We start from the raw sequence: 20,408 nt of genomic DNA on the forward strand, positions 1-20,408 counted from the left end.
AGCAAAATTCAAGGTAAAACATTCTGAGCCCATCTAGAGGTAAAGAAGCATCTGTTTTTAAGTCTTCTGTGCCACTTCTGGCCCCAAATGTCCTAAACTCTTCTCCTTTCAACCATATTTACTGATCACTTACTATGTGCAGAGCACTACTAAGTCCTTGGAAGAGTACAACAGAATTTGCAAACACGTTCCCTGCCCATAATGAGCTCACAGTCGAGAGGGGGAGATAGCTGACTGAGCCCTCTTTCCTCTTCTCCCACTCCCTTCTGCATCACCCTGACTTGCTCCCTTTATCCAGCCCCACTTCCCAGCCCCACCACATTTATGTACATAGCTGTAGTTTATTTATATTCATGTCTGTCTCCCCTTCTAGACTGTAAGCTTGCTGTGGACAGGGAATGTGTCTGTTTATTGTTATATTGTACTCTCCCAAATGCTTAGTATAGTGCTTTACACACACTAAGCACTCAATAAATATGACTGACTGATTACCTAGTGTGTTTAGGCAGCATTGACCCCCACTTAGCCTCTTCCACTATTTTATTGACTTGGATCCCTATCAGCTAGAAATGCCATCCTGAAGGTGCAACACAAGAGGCAAAACAAAAACTTGAGAATTAAAATAATTGGTGCTTCCAAAACAGATGGCCAGAAGCTTGCAGAAAACCACTTTACCACGTAATCCTGAAAAGCCAAGAAATTAACACAACAGACCAGGAAGAAACCAACTTTTTGCTTCTTACAGAGGCCAATTCCTGACTCATCTAAGGACAAAAGAGGAAATGTTAAAAAAAAAAAAAGAAAAACAAACAAACCTGGAAACAGTAGCCAATTAGACAGTGGTGTCAACAGAGGGAAATAATTTCCTTCCTGACTCCTGCAGGGGACAGTTATGCCTCAAGGCAAGAAAAGTGATTATCTAATCAAACAAAGCATGATCCAATCTGGGCAATATTTTGACTTCAGTAAGGTCTCTTAGGTACTTAGTCTTATGAAGTCTCCAAGCAGACGTTTCCCATTTACCTGCACCTATGATTTTTCAAAGGGTTCAGTTTCTGCTTAAACCATCATTAAAGGCACACAGAGACCAACTACATTCCAGTAGCCTATTGACTATTTCTTTAAAGCAGGTAGGAGGGAGGCAATTTTATTATATCCCTGGACTACCCAAGGAAGGAGAAAGGATTTGCCCAAAACTATAAGATGACTCAGTGCCAGAGGGAGTAAAGACCCAATTGTGTGCTTCTCACTCCCAGGGCAGTTGAACAAGACCTGTTTCTAAAGCCTTATGTCTTCTAAATTACTGGCCATGAGCTCGAGGCCTTGTAGACAGATAGTGAATTAAAAGAGAGAGAGAGAGAGAGAGAGAGAGAGAGAGAGAGAGAGAGAGAGAGAGAGAGAGAGAGAGAGAGAGAGAGAGAGAGTGTGTGTGTGTGTGTGTGTGTGTGTTGGGGGGAGAAAAAAAAAATCAAGAAAATTATATTTTTCAGCAAGAGAGAAAGGTCCTCAAACTCTTATAACTTCTCAATAAGTCTCAGAATTAAAAGCCCCAGAGTTTAGTAGGATTCTCATCTTATTGAAAACTACATAGGCCTCATCGATTCTGCTTCCCCAGTTAGGGTGAAGAGGCTCTCCAGATGGGGGAATGACCCTTACTGGATCCAGTCACTAAAACCCCATCACTAATGCCCCAATGAAGAATACCACCACTGCAACTATCCTAATTTTCATACTTCAAGGGAAGCGTGAACACAAAATTAAACTAAGCTCCACAATGGGCTCTTACATCAATCAATGGAATTTATTGATGATTTACCATGTGTGTGCACAGGATGGTACTGTTTGGGAGAGTATGATACAAAAGAGTTGGTAGACACACTCCTTTGTTTTAACTGCCTGCAAGGAGATACTGCTAGCCCTGTGTATTCACCTACACCTGAGAGGTACACCTAGCCCACCAACATTGTAAACAAAGGATTTCAGAGTTTTCACACACAACCTGGGTTCTAATCCCAGGTCTACCACTTGCTTGCTATTTGACTTTGGGCAAGGTACATATTCCTCATCTCTAAATGGGAATCCAATGCCTGCTCTCCCTCCCTTCAGACCTTGAGTCCCTGTACCTGATTTAATTATCTTGTATCTATCCCAGGGCTTAGTACAGTGTTTGACACATTGTAAGTCCTTAAATACCACAATTAACAATATTCACCCCAAGTCAATAAGAAGAGGGGGAGGAAAGAACCGAGCTGACTATTTTACATGAAACTACCTCAGATTTTCTACCACAGGAACAGCATGCTGCTTTCTATCAACAACTGAGCTCTGTTTTAAAATGCCCTTGCCTTTTCAGGTTGGTTTTTTTTTTGCTTTTTAATATGTGTCAAGGAAACCTCAACACAAGAAGAAACAAAGGAAACCCCTTTTTCAGCAACTGATTGCCAGTCTAGCACTCAACCCATCTCGGCCTACTCAAGGTCAGGGAAGTGGTGTAAAAAATTGCTCTGACAATGCAGAAGCATTACACACTAATTTAAAGGAAAAATCGTCCTATGGCAAGGGGAAGTGTGTGTCTGTGTCTGCATGTGTGTTGGGGGGGATTAATTCAGTGATGATGAAGCTGATGGGCTGTCTCCGCATAGAATTCCTGAACAAAGAAATGATATAAATAACAATGAAAGCACTAGCTCATTAGATATGTGTGACCATTAATCAATAAGCCAATAATGGTTAAGGGAACTTGATGGAATTCATTTGGCTACTGGCCAAAGATAAGTTACCCATGGATCGAAATGGGTGGATTTCTCACTATGTGTGGCCTAATAAATGATTTGAGCACAACTCAAATTGTGTTTACATATCTAAAATATTTGATTTTGATACAAATCCCAATTGCAGCATGCCCTGTCTTCCGCTACAACAATTTATCAAAGCCTACAAAGGAAGGAGAGTGCCAAAATCAAAACCACACCAAGTCCAAGAAAAGGTTCCAGAAAGCTGCCTTCAAGGACTTTAAAGCTTCCACGGTCCTGTCTTGCAATCAAGGAAAGCAGTAATTGTGGGCATGTTGATTAGCAGGGACCTATAGAAGTCAGTACTGGGCACTTGTAGATAAAGTAATCGCCTTGAAAACAAAGAAAATGTTAGAGAAATTACTCTACTGCTGAATCATTCTGCAGACCAGGTTGCCATCTAGCTGGAAAGAGTTCCTTCAGGCATGCTCAGAGGCAGGATGATCCCAGGATCCTACGAACCATTGGAAACCAATCAACTGAAAGAAGGATGTCTTCCAAACTTTATCCCATTTTATCCAGTACGCCCATAAACCTTAGGCTCAAATGCAATCTAAATTGGCCCCAGTATGTCTCCACAAACCTTTCCTCTAATAAGATTTCATTTATTTTATGAAGGGAACAAGCAACTTTGCTAAAGAACTACTGTGAAATGATTGAAGTTCCCATGCAAACAAACCATTAACTGAGTTCAAATGCAATTTAAATTACCAGTTGTTAAAGTGCTCTTCAATTTTGTGGTAAGTTTCCAAGGAGAATTACATGCTATATACTATTTAATTGGTTGTTTTCTATTTTTTAACATCCATTTATTACCCTCCCCCCTTCTTGTATTTCAGAAAATGTCTATAAAAACTTCCCTGAAAAAATTAGACATTGTTCAATGGAGATTAATCCGAAGACTGAATAGTACAAGAGAAACAGCTGCAGGATTACAAACTCAGCTGAAATTGGTATCTCTGACACTTACAGAACACATGACAAACAGAAAAGTCTACCCGTGGCTGCCTTCTGAGAGAGATGATTTGGAGATGCAAAGGAAGGGGATTTATTTGAAAGAAAAGAAGCCTCTCAAAATGCACTTTTAAAATCAGTTTATATAGAGTACGAAATGTGAAGCTAGAGAGAATAGGAGAGGATGCAAATGATCAAATAAGGCAGAAGTTTAGAAACTCATTTTACAAACCTTAAACAATCATAAGACAGGAAATGGGAAAAACAAGCCATCGTGGGGAATCAAAATTAATAATAAAAGATTCTTCTCCTACATCAAAAGTAGGAAGCTGGCAAAGGAATCGAGAGGGTTACTTGATGAGCATGAGGCTAAAGGTATACTTGGAAATGGAAAGGAGATAACTGAAAGGCTCATTATTACTATTAATTAATGAATAATTAATAATAGTTAAGCACCTGTTATGTACATACCACTGTTCTATGTGCTGGAGAAGATACAAGTAAATCAGGTCAGAGACAGTCCCTGTCCTACACAGGGCTTACAATCCAGCTAGGATGGGGAACATGTTTTGAATCCCCATTTTATAGATGTAGCAACTGAGGCACAGAGATGTTAAGGGACTTGCCCACAGCAGCCATATGGCAGAGCCATGCTTGGAACCCGGGTCCTCTGACTCTCAGGTCCGTATTCTTTCCACTGGGCTGCAAATTATTTTGTTCTGAAATCTCACCTCCTCTAGGAGGCTTTTCCACAACTGAAGTTTTCTCCCCATGTGCTATCCTCCTATCATTATCAAAATTTATGTATTCATACCCACCTGCAGCTCTTTTGTACATATTATCCTATTCTAGTATTTAAGCATTTGTTGCTTCAATCTAGTTGTTCTCCCTTCTACCAGGAATTTACTTTATGTCTATCTCCCCCACTGCACTGTAAGCTCCTTGGAGGCAGGGAATGTCTTCTAACTCTATTGTACTCTCCCAAGTGCTTAGTACAGTCCTCTGCACACAGATGCTCAATAAATACTATTAACTCATTCAATCAATCAATCAATCGTATTTATTGAGCGCTTACTATGTGCAGAGCACTGTATTAAGCGCTTGGGAAGTACAAATTGGCATCACATAGAGACAGTCCCTACCCAACAGTGGGCTCACAGTCTAAAAGGGGGAGAACAGTCTAAAAGGGGGATGGTATTTAGGGAGGGTCTCATACCCAAACAGTTATTTGCAGCAGCCAGATCAGAGTACTGGACCAAACTGCGGTAAGCACACAGGATGTATAGGCAAATCACCCAGATAGGATGGCAGCCAGCCAAGCATTCTGAATTAACTCAGAGGACTAGAAGCAGCATGGCTGGCCTGATGAAGAGAATGGGAGCCCAGGATGATCCCTAGAACTTCTCTTCCAGATGAGGGCTCCTGACAGGCCTTCAGCACAGCTGCCATTTAGAATTCTAGGTAACACTTACTTGCCAATAGTCTGAAACATAATAATTATAGTATTTGTTATAGTATGTGTCAAGCACTGTATAAAGTGCTGGGGTAGATAAATCAAATGAATCAGGTCAGCCACAGATCCTATCCCACATGGGGCTCACGATTTAAGGAGGAGGAACGGGTATTTTCTCTCTACTGACAGTAAAAATCAAGGCAGAGAGAAGTTTACTCACTTGTCAAGCCACTCAGTAGGCAGATCTGGGACTAGAGCCCCATGTCACCCAACTCCCAGCCCCATGCCCTTTTCACTGCACCACACTGCCTCCCCAACGAGGGCAATCCACACCTTATTTCACCAATCCTTCATTAGTGCCGTTGTCAGAGAAAAAAATATCAGGCTGGACTCATTTTTTTTTCTCCTGCTATTTGTTAAGTGCTTACAATGTTCCAGATACTGGTTTTAAGCCTGGAGTAGCTATACTGTAATCAGGTTGGATAAAGTCCATGTCCCATATGGGGGACCCAGTCTTAATTCCCATTTTACAGGTGAGGTAACAGGCACCAAGAAGTTAAACGACTTTCCCAAAGTCATTTAACAGATAAGTGATGGAACCGGAATTAGAACCCAGGTCCTTCTGACGCCCAGGCCCATGCTCTAAACACTAGGCCACACTGCCGATCATGGCACAGTGGGAGGTCTTCTGTAGGAAAGGAACAGGTGAGAAGAACCATCTTGGATTTGAATATGCATAGCTTTTCCTAATGAACCGCATCCACTGTACCAGGCTGGTTCCCAGAATTTAAGGCTTGTAAAGCTGCTGCCCCGGCTAATCACACTAGTTCTGCACACTGGGCTTTCCTTCGACATTATAGCTCCTTCCCATAGCACCCACACCCCTAGATTCAGAGGTTGGGGAAGGAAAAAGCTAGGGAAGCAACTGCTGTGCTGCTGGGGAGCTGCCCAGGATGGAGAGCAGACCTAGCGTTTTGTGTACAGAGCTGGCTGCTCACCAGGGTGAGGCAGCGCCAGACAGACCTGGCCTGGTATGTCCAGAAGCTGAATGCTGCACTTCGGTCAGGAGTCCCGGAACAGCCTCAGACTCCCCTGTGGGGGAATGTGGCTACACAATCTATGACTTAGGCCGTCATTTAATGAGCCACATTCAGGAGGGAGATCTTGTCACATGGGTGGAAATGCTGGCTAGGTAAATCAGGGACTGGGATAAAGCTCCCTTATGCACACCTTGCTGACTAAAGAGAGGTCACTCTCTCGCAGACAGACATCCTGCTCGCCGAATATGGCGTCCAGAAAGGGCTGGGTCACAACGTCCTTAAGAACGGAAAAGGTCACAATTCCCTCACTCATGGTTGAATGGAAACCAGAAGCCATATCTGGTGATGTGTTTTTGCACCGTTGCAACCTTTCATTTTTCTTGAGTCCACTCTAAACCATATTATTATGTTATTTCCTATTTCAGGCTCCTCACCATCTGCAGGATGTTCATTAGATCCTGTTAAAGAGGTGATGGGTCCCCCGTACCCTCATCTGACAGATGGCCATGGCAATAATTCTGTGACCACTTGACAGCACAAACAAAATCTTGCCTAGTCAAAGGCCATGGGGCAATTAGAGTGGAGCCATTAAGACCACATACTCCCTGCCTCCTCACATTACACTGGTGTGATCATTATCACTAGGACCGCTTGACACAACATTCCCTTGTACTGTACATACTCTGCTAAGGGCTAGGAGTACTGCAATAGGTGTCTGTTTATTGATGGAGTTTCTAAACATAATTCCCCAAACTGGGGACATTTTCAGTGTTTGATTCTGACTGGTGCTCTGTATACTCCAAGCACCACTAGACTCTTCTCCTCAAATGCAGTATGGGATATACCTCACTTCAATCAGCCCCTGAGAAAGCTTAAGCAGAACTACTAGGGCTGTGGAGGGAATTCACTTTCTCTGGGCTGTGACATCTGTCTAAAAGAGTTCATCTCACAGCACAGGAGAAGCATGGAAGTGCCCTTGACAAGCTCTTTTTTTATGATATTTGTTAAGTGCTTACTGTGTGTTAAACCTTGTTCTAAGCACTGGGGTAGGTACAAGTTATGTGGGTCACAGTCTGGTTGCTTCCCCCTACCCATAATTTATTTTAACATCTGTCTCCCCCACTTGACTGTAAACTCCTTAAGAACAGGGATTGTGTCTACCAACTCTATTATACTCTCCCAAAGGCTTAGTAAAGTGCTCTGCACCCAGTAACTGTTCAATAAATTCAATTGATTGATTGATTGAGAGTCCTCCTAAAAGGCAGCACTTCTCAAAGGTGAAATGACATTCTGGTCTCCATGGAGCTTGGAGAACAGAAAAGTCTCTTACATACATAAGCACATATAAAATAAGTAAATTAAGCACAACCAGGTCAGCATCACTCAGAAGGTTCCATATTCTCCATGGGAAAGAATATTTTACAAAAACAGGACATGGAAAGCAGGCTCACAGCCTGTCAGCAGCAAAACTTACCCACTCTATGCCCTGGCCAGCTGCTGAATTTTAGTGCCCAAACAAGGAAGGAAGGACACTTAGGTTCCTGAATTCAGAGAACATGCAGGCGACATACCAGATGACTTTTTCCCAGTCGGAAGCCTCAAATTTGGAGTCACTGACCTTCCTCAGCTTATCACTTCTTCTAGGTTATACTTTTCTTCCCCTCCCTTCCTATGAAGGTCAAACCCCAAGCATCACCCTTTCCTATCTCCCCTATCTCGTGTCATGCTGATGGCTGTTTCCTCATAGCTGGGTCCCCTTAAAATACCAGGGTAAAGGACAGGCTCTGAAAAGTCTCCTTCCATCAAGAGAGAGCCCACAAATCTTACCCACCTCCCCTCCCTCGAGGCAAGCAATAAGTCCAATTCCTGGAACAGCAGGTCTGCTTGTTAATGTGATTTCTAACTCCTAATCTCTTCCAGTTACTACAGAGCAGTTCAAAGATCCCAACCTTAGATGCCAACATCCTGCTTTATTAGCCAGATCTAATTTTCTAGTCTATTAAATCTGCCACCTAAATTAACTAGCAATACCAAACTCCGCCCCCACCCCCACCCCCCCAAAAAAAATCAAGCCCAAGAGCCTTCCTTTTCTTTACTTAAAATAAAATGTGGGGCTTTTTTCAGTTTGCTTTTTTAAGGCCATGAGAATGGACTGTGGAAGTGATCTTAAAAATTGAAATGACTGAAATAAATGGTTCTTAACTGTATGGAATTAGGGTAAAATAGAATACTAAAGGGGGCTTATGGCCCTAAATCTCTGTAGCCTCTGAATGCACAACAAAACAGCAGAGAGTTTGTGTTTCGTGGTTTGTTTTGAGTTAAGTCTTTAAATGGGCTCAACCTGAGGGCCCACCTTAGGATGGGAACAATAGTGCCAGAGTAGATGTAGATTAAGAACAGCAGTGTGATTAGAGATAATAATACTAATAGCATTTATTAAGTGCTTACTATGTGCAAAGTACTGTTCTAAGCGCTGGGGAGGTTACAAGGTAATCAGGTTGTCCCACGGGGGGGGGCTCACAGTCTTAGTCCCCATTTTACAGATGAGGTAACTGAGGCCCAGAGAAGTGAAGTGACTTGCCCAAAGTCAAACAGCTGACAATTGGGGAAGCCAGGATTTGAACCCACGACCTCTGACTCCCAAGCCCGTGCTCTTTCCACTGAGCCAGGCTGCTTCTCTATGGCAAACATGCTCATTTTCTAGACATTGCAGCACACCGTTTTCACTGCCACTGATGAAGCAGAAATAAATGTCCCAGTTCTTTAGTACTGCTTTCTGGACAAACTGTGACTTCCTTTCAGGAAAGACAGGAAGGCGGGGAGGAAGGAAAAGATATTAGAAAGCTGCTATGGCCAAAAGAATATATATATATATATATATAAACAAAAAAGTGAAAAATGCAGTCTTTTCAATTTTCTAACCTCAAGAACTTAATTTAACAGGCTAAGTCACCCACAATAACCACTCAAGCACTGTGTATTCACGTACTTAGAGATACTTCCAATTATGAAAACAGAAATTCCCCCAAAAGCTTTGATTTTCCAATTTATAGCTCCTGCAAGCATATCCTGATGTTATCTTATAGAGCTTGGCAGGCTGCTACTTTTAACCTGTAGAGTCAAAAGGTAGCATGTGATTGTCACACACATATACATACACACCTGATCAACCCCCCAAAACTTGAACTAGGCCTATGAAACAAGTCTTTCTTTCCTTTCCAAACAATACGACCCTTTGTGTAAATCCAGGAAAGCCCACCCCAACTTCCCAACCCACTGTTTCGTTCCTGGGGACCAAATTCTCTGCATTCACAATTTCCTCTGAACTCAGCCCTCCACGGCCCCTCATTCAGACTGCAACGAGCTTCACGTCCTCCCTAGTGAGCAAACGCAGTTTGATGCAATCCATCTGAATGAAAGAAAACCATTCGCTACAGCAATAATGATGTACTTACTATACGTCAGGTCTTCTCTCGCGTGCGCTCTCTCTCTCTCTCTCTCTCTCGCTCTCTCTCTGTCACACACACTCGTCTTCCTACTGCAGAGAGACTCAGGAGGATGTCCTGCTGTAAGGGGAAGGGAACTGAAACATTTCCCGATGAGCTTCCCAAACCGAGGTTGGGCGGGGGGTGGGGGTGGGGGGAGAATAGGAGGAGGGGAGAAGAAGAAGCCCTTACTTTCTGGAAAACAGGAATTCAAATCCTGCTTCTACCAAATCCTGAGTCACCTCCCCTCCCCTTCCAATAGATCAGTGCAATGGGTAAACATTTCCAAATATGGAGAACAAGACTAAAGAGGATGTCAGAAAAATCACCCTTCTCCTCTCCTCTGGCACAGAGATAACATGCCCCTCTTGAGAATGAATTCCACTCTATGTAAATTTTATTAACCCCAAAAGATGCATAGATTTAGACACACCTTACAATTATTGCCATATGCTTCAGGACAAACCAGGAAATTGGGGGTTAGGGTGGCAGTGTATCAAAACTTTATAATGTGGTACTCTGAAAGTCCAGGGAACACAGGTGGACATATTCCCAGGAGACTGGGGTACACACTTCTCACCTCTAGAATTAAATATTTCTGGGGATGTCCCAGGTGTAGGATCAGCCCTCAATAGGGGCAGAGCCTGAGGAAGTGTCCAGTCCTATCTGGAATCGGCCACCGCACAGGCTCTGGACATTCTGCTCCTCTTGATGGAAACTTAACATGATCTCACATCTGCTACCTACATGGGCAATGGGCCATGAAGTGGAGAGGGAAGATGGGGAGTTAGAGACTGTAAGTTCCTTGATTGCAGGAATAGTGTCTACCAACTCTGTTGTACTTACCCAAGCACTTAGACAGTATTCTGCATACACTAAGCATTCAATAAATAACCACTGATTGACTGATGATCCTCGAGCATAGAAATCACTCCCATGGACATTCCAGAACCAACCCAGAGCCCTGAGAGTCTTACAAGCCTAGGCTTCCAGGGGCCACTCCAGACCAATTGCCTCTAGTGTGTTACAGCCCAAACCAGTTTACCCACAGCCTGAGAAGGCCCAAGCTCTGAGGTTGGAAAGACAGAAAGCCACCCTGTTCACATCTGCCCAGCTACTTTCACTTGACATTTCCTCTGTCCCAGTTCTACAGTGAGAAACAGGAAAGATCACGGCTGCCCTTTCTGTGGGACAGTTTCTCTCACATTCCAACCATACATTTTAATGCTGTTACGGCCCATTTTTCAGTATTCTGGTCAGACTTCAGCTGCTTGAATATTTTTAAGTTTTAGGATCCAAAAAGCCCCTGAAAAAATCCTATTTAAGCAGAGCATTGTCTTCATCACTATCACACAGTATTTATTAAAATGTTCCTTTTTTACAGTATTTTTTTAACCTCTATGTGTCCAGCACTGTTCTAAGGGCTGGGGTACACACAAGTTAATCAGGTCAGACATATTCCCTGTTCCATATGGTGCTAACAGTAAGCATTTATTCCCAATCAGTGAAAATAATAATAGTGGTATTTGTTAAGCACTTACTATGTGCCAAGTACTGTTCTAAGCACTGGGGTAGATACAAGATAATCAGGTTGGATACAGTCCCTGTCCCAAATGGGGCTCATAGCCTCATAGCCTTGATCCCCATTTTACAGATGAGGTACTGGGAACAGAGAAGTTAAGTGACTTGACCAAGGTCACAAAGCAGATGTGTGGCAGAGCGAGGATTAGAATCCATATACTCTGACTCCCAGGCATGGGCTTTTTCCACTAAGTCACACTGCTTCTCATAATATAATGGAAGAGGCAACTTGGTGTTTATAGCCCATATCACGTGTTAAAATGCATATTTTGCACTTCTAGTCATTCCATTTTTCCAATTTAAAATAAGGAACAGAAACTATATTGTTATAATTTCCATTTAGAAAAAAATCTATTTATATGCCCAAGAGGCATTTCTTTAAAAAAAAAAAAAAAATGTGGTAAGCTAAAAAGCATAGAATGATTTCACTACAGTACAAGTTTGGCTCTAATTCCTTGTGACTTCATTCACCAAGGAAAGTCATGGTGCAATCTGCAGTGTAACTCATTTTTATTTTTAACAAAAATGGAGATAAAACCCTGAAACATTCAGTAGATGAAGACTTCCAGCAAATTCAGCTGAGTAAACAAAATACAAGATATTTTCTTCACCCCTGGAATTAAGACAAAAGTCTTTAAATCTCCCCCATTTGAGTATAAGCTTTTTGTGGGAAGTGAACATAACAGTTCTTTGTACCGTATGTCACTTTTTTTTTATACTGTACAGTGTACCACACTAACTGGGCATTTAATCAATACTACAAGACCAACCACAATAAGCGTCTTCAGCTAGAGACTGCCGTGTACTGCACTTTTATGCCTCCCATTTATGTAATGGCAAAGCTGGAAAATACAGGGGGCATATCATTAACCTGACCCAGGGGAATGTCAGGAGAAGGGAGTCCAGGGCACCTCAGGAGGGCCCCTCCCTCCCCCAATTCTGACTTCCAGTTCATTGTAGTCCACACTCACTACGATCTTCCAGTAAGGAAGTTACCGATTAACTTGTGACAAAGTTCCTGAAGTTTACTGCAGGGGCCCTTCCAGCTCATGTGAACTAAAATGCAATCCAAGCAGCAAGGCTGACAATCCAGGCTTGTAACAGTTGTCAATATTAAGGGGCATTAATAAAATAGGTTCTTTCCATCCATAATGAGATAGATGCCATTCAGGGTAGCAAATACGACCTGCTCTCCAGTCAAGACGGGAATGTAGGGCCGGGGTTGATAGACTGGGCTGTCTCTCTACAGGAGGACAAACTGCGGCTAACATGTCAAGTTTGGCTGGGGTTCGGCAGGAGCAGGGGAAAAAAAAAATTGGTAGGGAAATGTCCTGCACCATGAAAAAGACCAAAGCAAGAACTCTCTCAAAGGTAGGCAGGTTAAGCAAAAGAAGCCGAGACCCACTAAAAGTTATTTCATTCAATCGTTTCCAGTTCAGCCACATAGGTTAACAGGAGGCTTTCAGCTATATATATATATATATATATATATATATATATATATATATATATATATATATATGCTGTCCAATCAAGAGGCTTTAAGAACTCTTTGGATTTGAGCAGTGAGAGAAGATCATTTTCTCAAGGAGTCTGCCAAGCATTTCATGGTCTGATGGCCTTGAGTTTATAGGAATAGTTGAGTCCAGGGTGTAAGCAAAGCCCTATGAGTTGCATGGAAGGGAAAGAATTATAAGCGTTTTCATTTTCTCTGCCAGTAGTTTACCACTCATTTGAGATCAGGTTTTCCACCCAAATATGGGGTGTGCAGCTCACTGAACAATCACATCATTTTGTTTCGAAGAATCAGAGAGGTGACTTTAAGAAATCACCTAGCCCCAGACTCCAGGACAGAGAGGTGTGTGTGTTCACTTAAAGACATTTAAGAAAGCATGCCCCACAACCTCCATATTCCAGGATTATATCACCCCGTCAGGAAATTCTTCCTCATTTCAGATCACTATCTCTTCTGTTTTAATTTAAACTCATTACCTCTTGATTGGCCCTTAATGGACATGGAGGTACCTGGTCACCATTCACCTGAAACAATTCATGTTAAGTGTTCCTTTGATCGTTTCTTCTCTAGGTTACACACCACCAAATCTTTTAACCTTTCCTCATCAGGTCTGTTTTCAAAGGCTTTAATCACTTTTCTCTGGATCCCTCTAGTTTGTCCATAGTCCTTATCAATCAAAGGTATTTATTGAGCAGGTTCTGTGTGCCCAGCACTCTACTAAGGGCTTGGGAGAGTAAAATGAAACAGTTGGTAAACATGTTCCCTGCCCATAATGAGCTCAAGATCCATAGGGGGATAGAAACACAACTGTACTTTTGTATGATATGGTGCCTCTCCCATCTCACTAGAACCCTGGCTAGTCAGAAATCCAGGACTCTGCCCAGGCCTGACCTGGTCTAGGCCCCAGGCCATGCCAACCAAGTCCCAATAAGCCTGCAGCATGGTAGCTGGGATGCCACTGGACCAGAAGCTAACCCAGCCGGCTGCTAAGAAATGCTAAACCTCAGGTGTCCCAAGCCCCTGGAGGGGAGCCTCGAAACAGTGCTCTGCACACAGTAAGTGCTCAATAAATACGACCGAATGAATGAAACACTTACGGTTCAATCTTGGGGATCGATAAGAAAACGTGACAAGCCCAGCTCATTCGGCTAAAGGCCAGAGCATCAGAACTTATGGGACTGCTGTGTCCCCTATAGAACTCTATTTCCCCCTCACCACTCAGAATCCTCAGCTATGGGAAATGCTAACATTGTCAGGCACTTTCCAGTTCCCAAAGATGGGCTTCCTGGGCTGCCCTGAATTGGCCCACTGTCCAATAAAGACACCCTATAGTGCTTCAAGAGGAACCTCCCCTCACTTCCAGTGGTGACCTCTGGACCTCGGGCCCCAGCACTCCTGAATGCTGAACCTTACATATGTACAACAAGGATTAATGAAAGAAAAAAAAATTGGGAAGTAGAGGATAGAAACTGCAATTTACATACCAAGGTTCTCACTGATAGTTTCTCTAGGGCAAGAAGAAACCAAAGGCACAGTGAGGTGTTCAGCTCTCACACCTACCCCAGATCAATAAATCTTATGCACAACTTCAGGCTTTTCTTCAGTCCCTGTTGAAAAAGAAATAGAAAAAGTCAACACTGAGGGCCTTCCCTATGAATATTTATTCATTCATTCAACCATTTATTGAGCACTTACTGTGTGCAGAGCACTTGGAAAGTACAATTCAGCAACAGAAACAATCCCTGCCCACAATGGGCTCACAGTCTAGAAGGGGGGAGACAGGCATCAAAACAAGTAAACAGGCATCAATATAAAGAAATAGAATTTTATATATATATATATATACACACACATCATTAGTATAAATAGAATTTTATATATGTATATACACAAGCACTGGGGGGGAGCATAGAGCAAAAGGAGCAAGTTGGGATGATGGGGAGGGGAGGGGAGCAGAGGAAAAGGGGGGCTTAGTCTGGGAAGACCTCCTGGAGGAGGTGAGCCTTCAGTAGGGCTTTGAAGGGGTGATGTGTGACTGACCAATTTGAGGAGGGAGGGCATTTCAGGCCAGGCATTTCAGGCCAGGTAGGACATGGGCCCGGTGTCGACTGCGGGACAGGCGAGAACAAGGCACAGTGAGAAAGTTAGCACCAGAGAAGTAAAGTGTGCAGGCTGGGATGTAGAAGGAGAGAAGGGAGGTGAGGTAAGAAGGGGCAAGGTGATGGAGAGCTTTGAAGCCAACAGTGAGGAGTTTTAGCTTGATATGAAGGTTGACAGGCAACCACTTCTTGTGGACAGGAAACATATCTACCAACTCGACTGCACTGTACTCTCCCAAATGCTTAGCACAGTGTTCTGCACACAGTAAGTGCTTAATTAAATACCACTGATTGATTGAATTAGCTGAACTCAGAGAATCCGTGCACAACATTTCACTAGATCATCCTGCAACAGTGATTTTCCTGGGCAAAACTTATATGCGATGTGTCCTAACTAGTGTTTTAGGGACAGTATAGTCCACCAATGGGGCTCCCTGTTTCTGCCCAAAGGTCACCGTGACCTAGCAGAAAGAACACAGGCTTGTCGGTCAGGAGATCAGGGCTCTGATCCCATCTCTGCCACTTGCCTGCAGTGTAACCTCAGCAAAAACACCACTTCTCTGGGCCTCTCTTTCCTCACTTGTAAAATGACCATGAGCCCTCTAGATCATTGTGGGCAGGAAATGTTTTTGTTTATTGTTGTATGGTACTCTCATTCATTCAATCGTATTTATTGAGCGGTTACTGTGTGCACAGCACTGTACTAAGCGCTTGGGAAGTACAAGTCGGCAACATATAGAGATGGTCCCTACCCAACAACGGGCTCCCAGTCTAGAAGGGAGAGACAGACAAAACATGTAGACAGGTGTCAAAACCACCAGAACAACCCCCGAGCACTTAGTATAGTACTCTGTACACAATAAGCGCTCAATAAATATGACAATAAATAAGCCACAACTTGGACAGGGTCTGTGGTTAAGTGCTTACTAGATGCCAAGCACGGTTTTAAATGTGGATAATAATAATGGCATTTTATTAAGCACTTACTATGTGCAAAGCACAGTTCTAAGTGCTGGCGAGGTTACAAGGTGATCAGGTTGTCCCATGGTGGGCTCACAGTCTTAATCCCCATTTTACAGATGAGGTAACTGAGGCCCAGAGAAGTTAAGTGACTTGCCCAAAGTCACACAGCTGGCAAATGGTGGAGCCGGGATTTGAACCCATCACCTCTAACTCCAAAGCCCATGCTCTTTCCACTGAGCCACGCTGCTCCACATATCTGTATGTTCTGATTGTATAGACACTATATAGTCAGAACATACACAATCCCTATCCCATAGAGGGCTCACAGGCTAAGTTGGAAGGCAAATGGGTATTGAATCCCCTTTTCACAGATGAAGAAACAGATACACAGAGAAGTTAAGCAATTGGCCCATGACAGGAAAGTGGCAGAGCTAGAATTAATACCCAGGTCTCCTGGACCTCCTCACTAAATTGTTAGCACCTAGAGGGCAGGTATCATGCCTGCCAAATGCTTAGTACAGTGTTATAGACAGTAAGCACTCAGACACGCTGCCTGATTAATTCTGAGTCCCAGTTCATGCTGCTTCTCTTACCATCAGTTAGGTTTCTCTAGCCACTATTTAAAACCTATAGGTTAGTGTGGATTTTTTCCCCTCTAGTGTATTTAACAAAGGATATTTTACAAAGTTATCCCACCTTCTACAATAATAATTGTCTTTTCTAAACCATAATCAATCAATCAATCATATTTATTGAGCGCTTACTATGTGCACAGCACTGTACTAAGCGCTTGGGAAGTACAAATTGGCATCACATAGAGACAGTCCCTACCCAACAGTGGGCTCACAGTCTAAAAGGGGGAGACAGAGTACAGAACCAAACATACCAACAAAATAAGTAGGATAGAAATGTACAAGTAAAATAAATAAATAAATAAATAAATAAATAAATAAATATGTACAACCATATATACATATATACAGGTGCTGTGGGGAAGGGAAGGAGGTAAGACGGGGGGATGGAGAGGGGGACGAGGGGGAGAGGAAAGAAGGGGCTCAGTCTGGGAAGGCCTCCTGGAGGAGGTGAGCTCTCAGCAGGGCCTTGAAGGGAGGAAGAGAGCTAGCTTGGCGGATGGGCAGAGGGAGGGCATTCCAGGCCCGGGGGATGACGTGGGCCAGGGGTCGATGGCGGGACAGGCGAGAGCGAGGTACAGTGAGGAGATTAGTGGTGGAGGAGCGGAGGGTGCGGGCTGGGCAGTAGAAGGAGAGAAGGGAGGTGAGGTAGGAGGGGGCGAGGTGAGGGAGAGCCTTGAAGCCCAGGGTGAGGAGTTTCTGCCTGATGCGTAGATTGATCGGTAGCCATTGGAGGTTTTTGAGGAGGGGAGTAATATGTCCAGAGCGTTTCTGGACAAAGATAATCCGGGCAGCAGCATGAAGTATGGATTGAAGTGGAGAGAGACACGAGGATGGGAGATCAGAGAGAAGGCTGGTGCAGTAGTCCAGACGGGATAGGATGAGAGCTTGAATGAGCAGGGTAGCGGTTTGGATGGAGAGGAAAGGGCGGATCTTGGCAATGTTGTGGAGCTGAGACCGGCAGGTTTTGGTGACGGCTTGGATGTGAGGGGTGAATGAGAGAGCGGAGTCGAGGATGACACCAAGGTTGCGGGCTTGTGAGACGGGAAGGATGGTAGTGCCGTCAACAGAGATGGGAAAGTCAGGGAGAGGACAAGGTTTGGGAGGGAAGACAAGGAGCTCAGTCTTCGACATGTTGAGCTTTAGGTGGCGGGCGGACATCCAGATGGAGATGTCCTGAAGGCAGGAGGAGATGCGAGCCTGGAGGGAGGGGGAGAGAGCAGGGGCAGAGATGTAGATCTGGGTGTCATCCATAAGATCGGAAACCCACCCACAAATCAATTAATTGGTCTTCCAGTTTTCTGTCTCCTGACACATGTAATATGTCAGTCTTATCTCCCTATTCCCCACTGGTGTTCATGAGTGATGCAGGGGAGATAGAGATGGTGAGGGAGTGTAAGTGATGAGGTCTGACCATCTCCCTCTAAGGCGTGGCCTGCTAGTCGGAAGATCTGGAATTTATTTCTGGCTCTGCCATTTGTCTACTGTGTGACCTTGAGTAAGTCACTTCACTTCCTCTGTATTCCAGTTTCTCATCTGTAAAATGGAGATATGATAGCAATTTTCCCCTCCTACTTAGACTGTGAGGTCCATGTGGGACAGGGACTCTGTCCGACCTGATTATCTTGTATCTATAAGCACTTAGTACAGTGCCAGGCACATAGTAAGTACTTAATACCACAATCATCATTGTCTACGAGCAGAAACTTCACCAGATACCTGCAGCTAGTATGTTTCACTCTTCCCAAGATCCATTTCTCACTGCATCTTGCGCTCAGTGCTCACACTTTTGACTGAAACACCCTTGCTACCAAAATTGGCTTTATCTTAGCTTGCTTGTCTTCTAAGTCCTCCTAAAAGCCTATTTCCTCCAAGAATTCTTCCCCAATGAGTTCCCAATACCCAAGTAATAGCAATTTAATAGCCAGAGACCCTAGTACTTATGAACAGTCCATCACTATTTACAAAACCTTCTTAAAAATCACATTTCCTCCAAAAGGCCTTCCCAAACTAAACCTTTTATTTCCCCTATTCATCCTCCCCTCTGTTGACTATGAACTTGACTATACTCCTTTAGCAGTTTGACACTCACCCAAGCCCCTCACTAGTAATGTAAAGATTCTTATATTCTATTTCCCTTAGCCCTAAATCCACCTTAATATCTTTCCCTTGTAGACTGGAAGCTCCTTGTGGGAAGGGATCACTTCTACCAACTCTTTTGTACTTTCCTGAGTTCTTAGTGCAGTGCTCTGCACAAAACAAGCACTAAAAATACCATTAAGTGATTATTACTACATATCTACACTGCCTCTATATGCACATTGAATATACACATCTGTATCCTCTTTTGGTTCAAAAATAATGTGATTTCAGGGTTTGTCATTCTTGGGCAGGTGTATAGGTGTAGCTAAAAAACAGATGTGTGACAAGTAGTCTTTCTGCACTGTTCACACATGTTCTGACCAGTGCTTTGTAAATACAGCTGCTGTTTTGTTAATGGTATTTGTTAAGCACTATGTGCTAGGGACTGTACTAAGCATTGGGGTAAATAAAAGATAATCAGGTCGGACACAGTCCATGTCCCAAATGGGGCTCAGTTTTAATCTCCATGTTACATGAGGTAACAGTCACAGAGGAGTTAAGTAACTTCCCCAAGGTCCCACAGCAGACAAATGGCAGAGCTGGGATTAGAATCCAAGTCCTTTTTTATGCTCAGGCCCTTGCTGCAGCTTTCATTCAAAATGTGTTTGCTCGAGTTGTGCCAGCCCATCATTGACAGTTGCACAGTAGCTTGGCCTATCCCTATTGCTGCCAAGTAGTCCTCAGCTAATTATTATTATGGTTATTATGGTATTTGTTAAGCACTGTTCTAAGTGCCAGGGTGGATGCAAGTTAATCAGCTAATGACAATAATGATACTGGCACTTACAATGATCCAAGGACTGGGGCAGATACAAGTTAATCATGTTGGACACAATCCCTGTCCCATGCGGGGCTCACCATCTAAGAGGGTGGGTGAACAGATATTCAATCCCCATTTTACAAATGAGGAAACTGAGGCAATTGCCTACTATCTATTGTGCATTCCTTCTCCCCATCCTGCTTGTGAGTCATCTCACTCCAGCTCCTTCCTATAGCTCTGCATTATCTTCCTCCAGTTTAGAAGAATTACAAAAGCCACACGTATTCAAGCAGAAGACCCTAAAGGACAATCTGAGCAATCAAATAGGACTGCTCTCCAAGGATCTACATTCCAAGGACCAGTTTTACCAATGTCATGCACGGTGCCCTTTGTCAAGTTGTTTCACTACTCCCTACCTCAGTTTCCTCACTGCAAGGCAAACTGCAAAACACAGAGTCAAATCTCCTGCCCTGACTCAATCTGTCTTCAGTAGCTGGCAAATTGAGAAGCAGCGTGGTTTATTGGAAAAAGCCCAGGCCTGAAAGACGGAGGATCTGAATTCTAATCCCAGATCTTCCACCTGTCGCTGTGTGACCTTGGGTAAGTCACTTCCCTTCTCTGTGCCTCAATTACCTCATCTGTAAAACGGGGATTAAGACTGTGAGACCCACATGAGACAGACTGTGTTCAACATGTTTAGTTCGTATCTACTCCAGTGCTTAGTACAGTGCCTGACACACAGGAAGTGCTTAACAAATACCACAAAAAAAAAGTTGCCCTGGGCAACCCATTAACCCTCTTAGGCCTTGAGAGCACCAGATGGAAAGGGCATCCACAATGTACTAGACATATGCAAAACAATCATAATAATATTAACACAACGGAAACCCCTATTTACACAAGTCACCTCTAGGAAGTCATTAACCAGTATCCTGGGCATTCAGAGGCTTCTCCTGTAAAGGTCCATTACTTTTCATGCAAAGGCTCTGTT

At 43.5% G+C, this 20,408-nt stretch overlaps 1 protein-coding gene across 1 annotated transcript in view; it reads right to left on the minus strand.

The window, feature by feature from the left end:
- The window catches only part of LOC119930838 (LIM domain containing preferred translocation partner in lipoma), a 728,061-nt gene that overhangs the window by 667,248 nt on the left and 40,405 nt on the right, over positions 1 to 20,408 (minus strand). The window contains 1 exon segment of the mRNA XM_038749542.1: positions 14,382 to 14,428. The gene's annotated coding sequence lies outside the window, so the exon portion shown is untranslated.

This window comes from Tachyglossus aculeatus, chromosome 7, assembly GCF_015852505.1.
Source record: "Tachyglossus aculeatus isolate mTacAcu1 chromosome 7, mTacAcu1.pri, whole genome shotgun sequence".
NCBI lineage: Eukaryota > Metazoa > Chordata > Mammalia > Monotremata > Tachyglossidae > Tachyglossus > Tachyglossus aculeatus.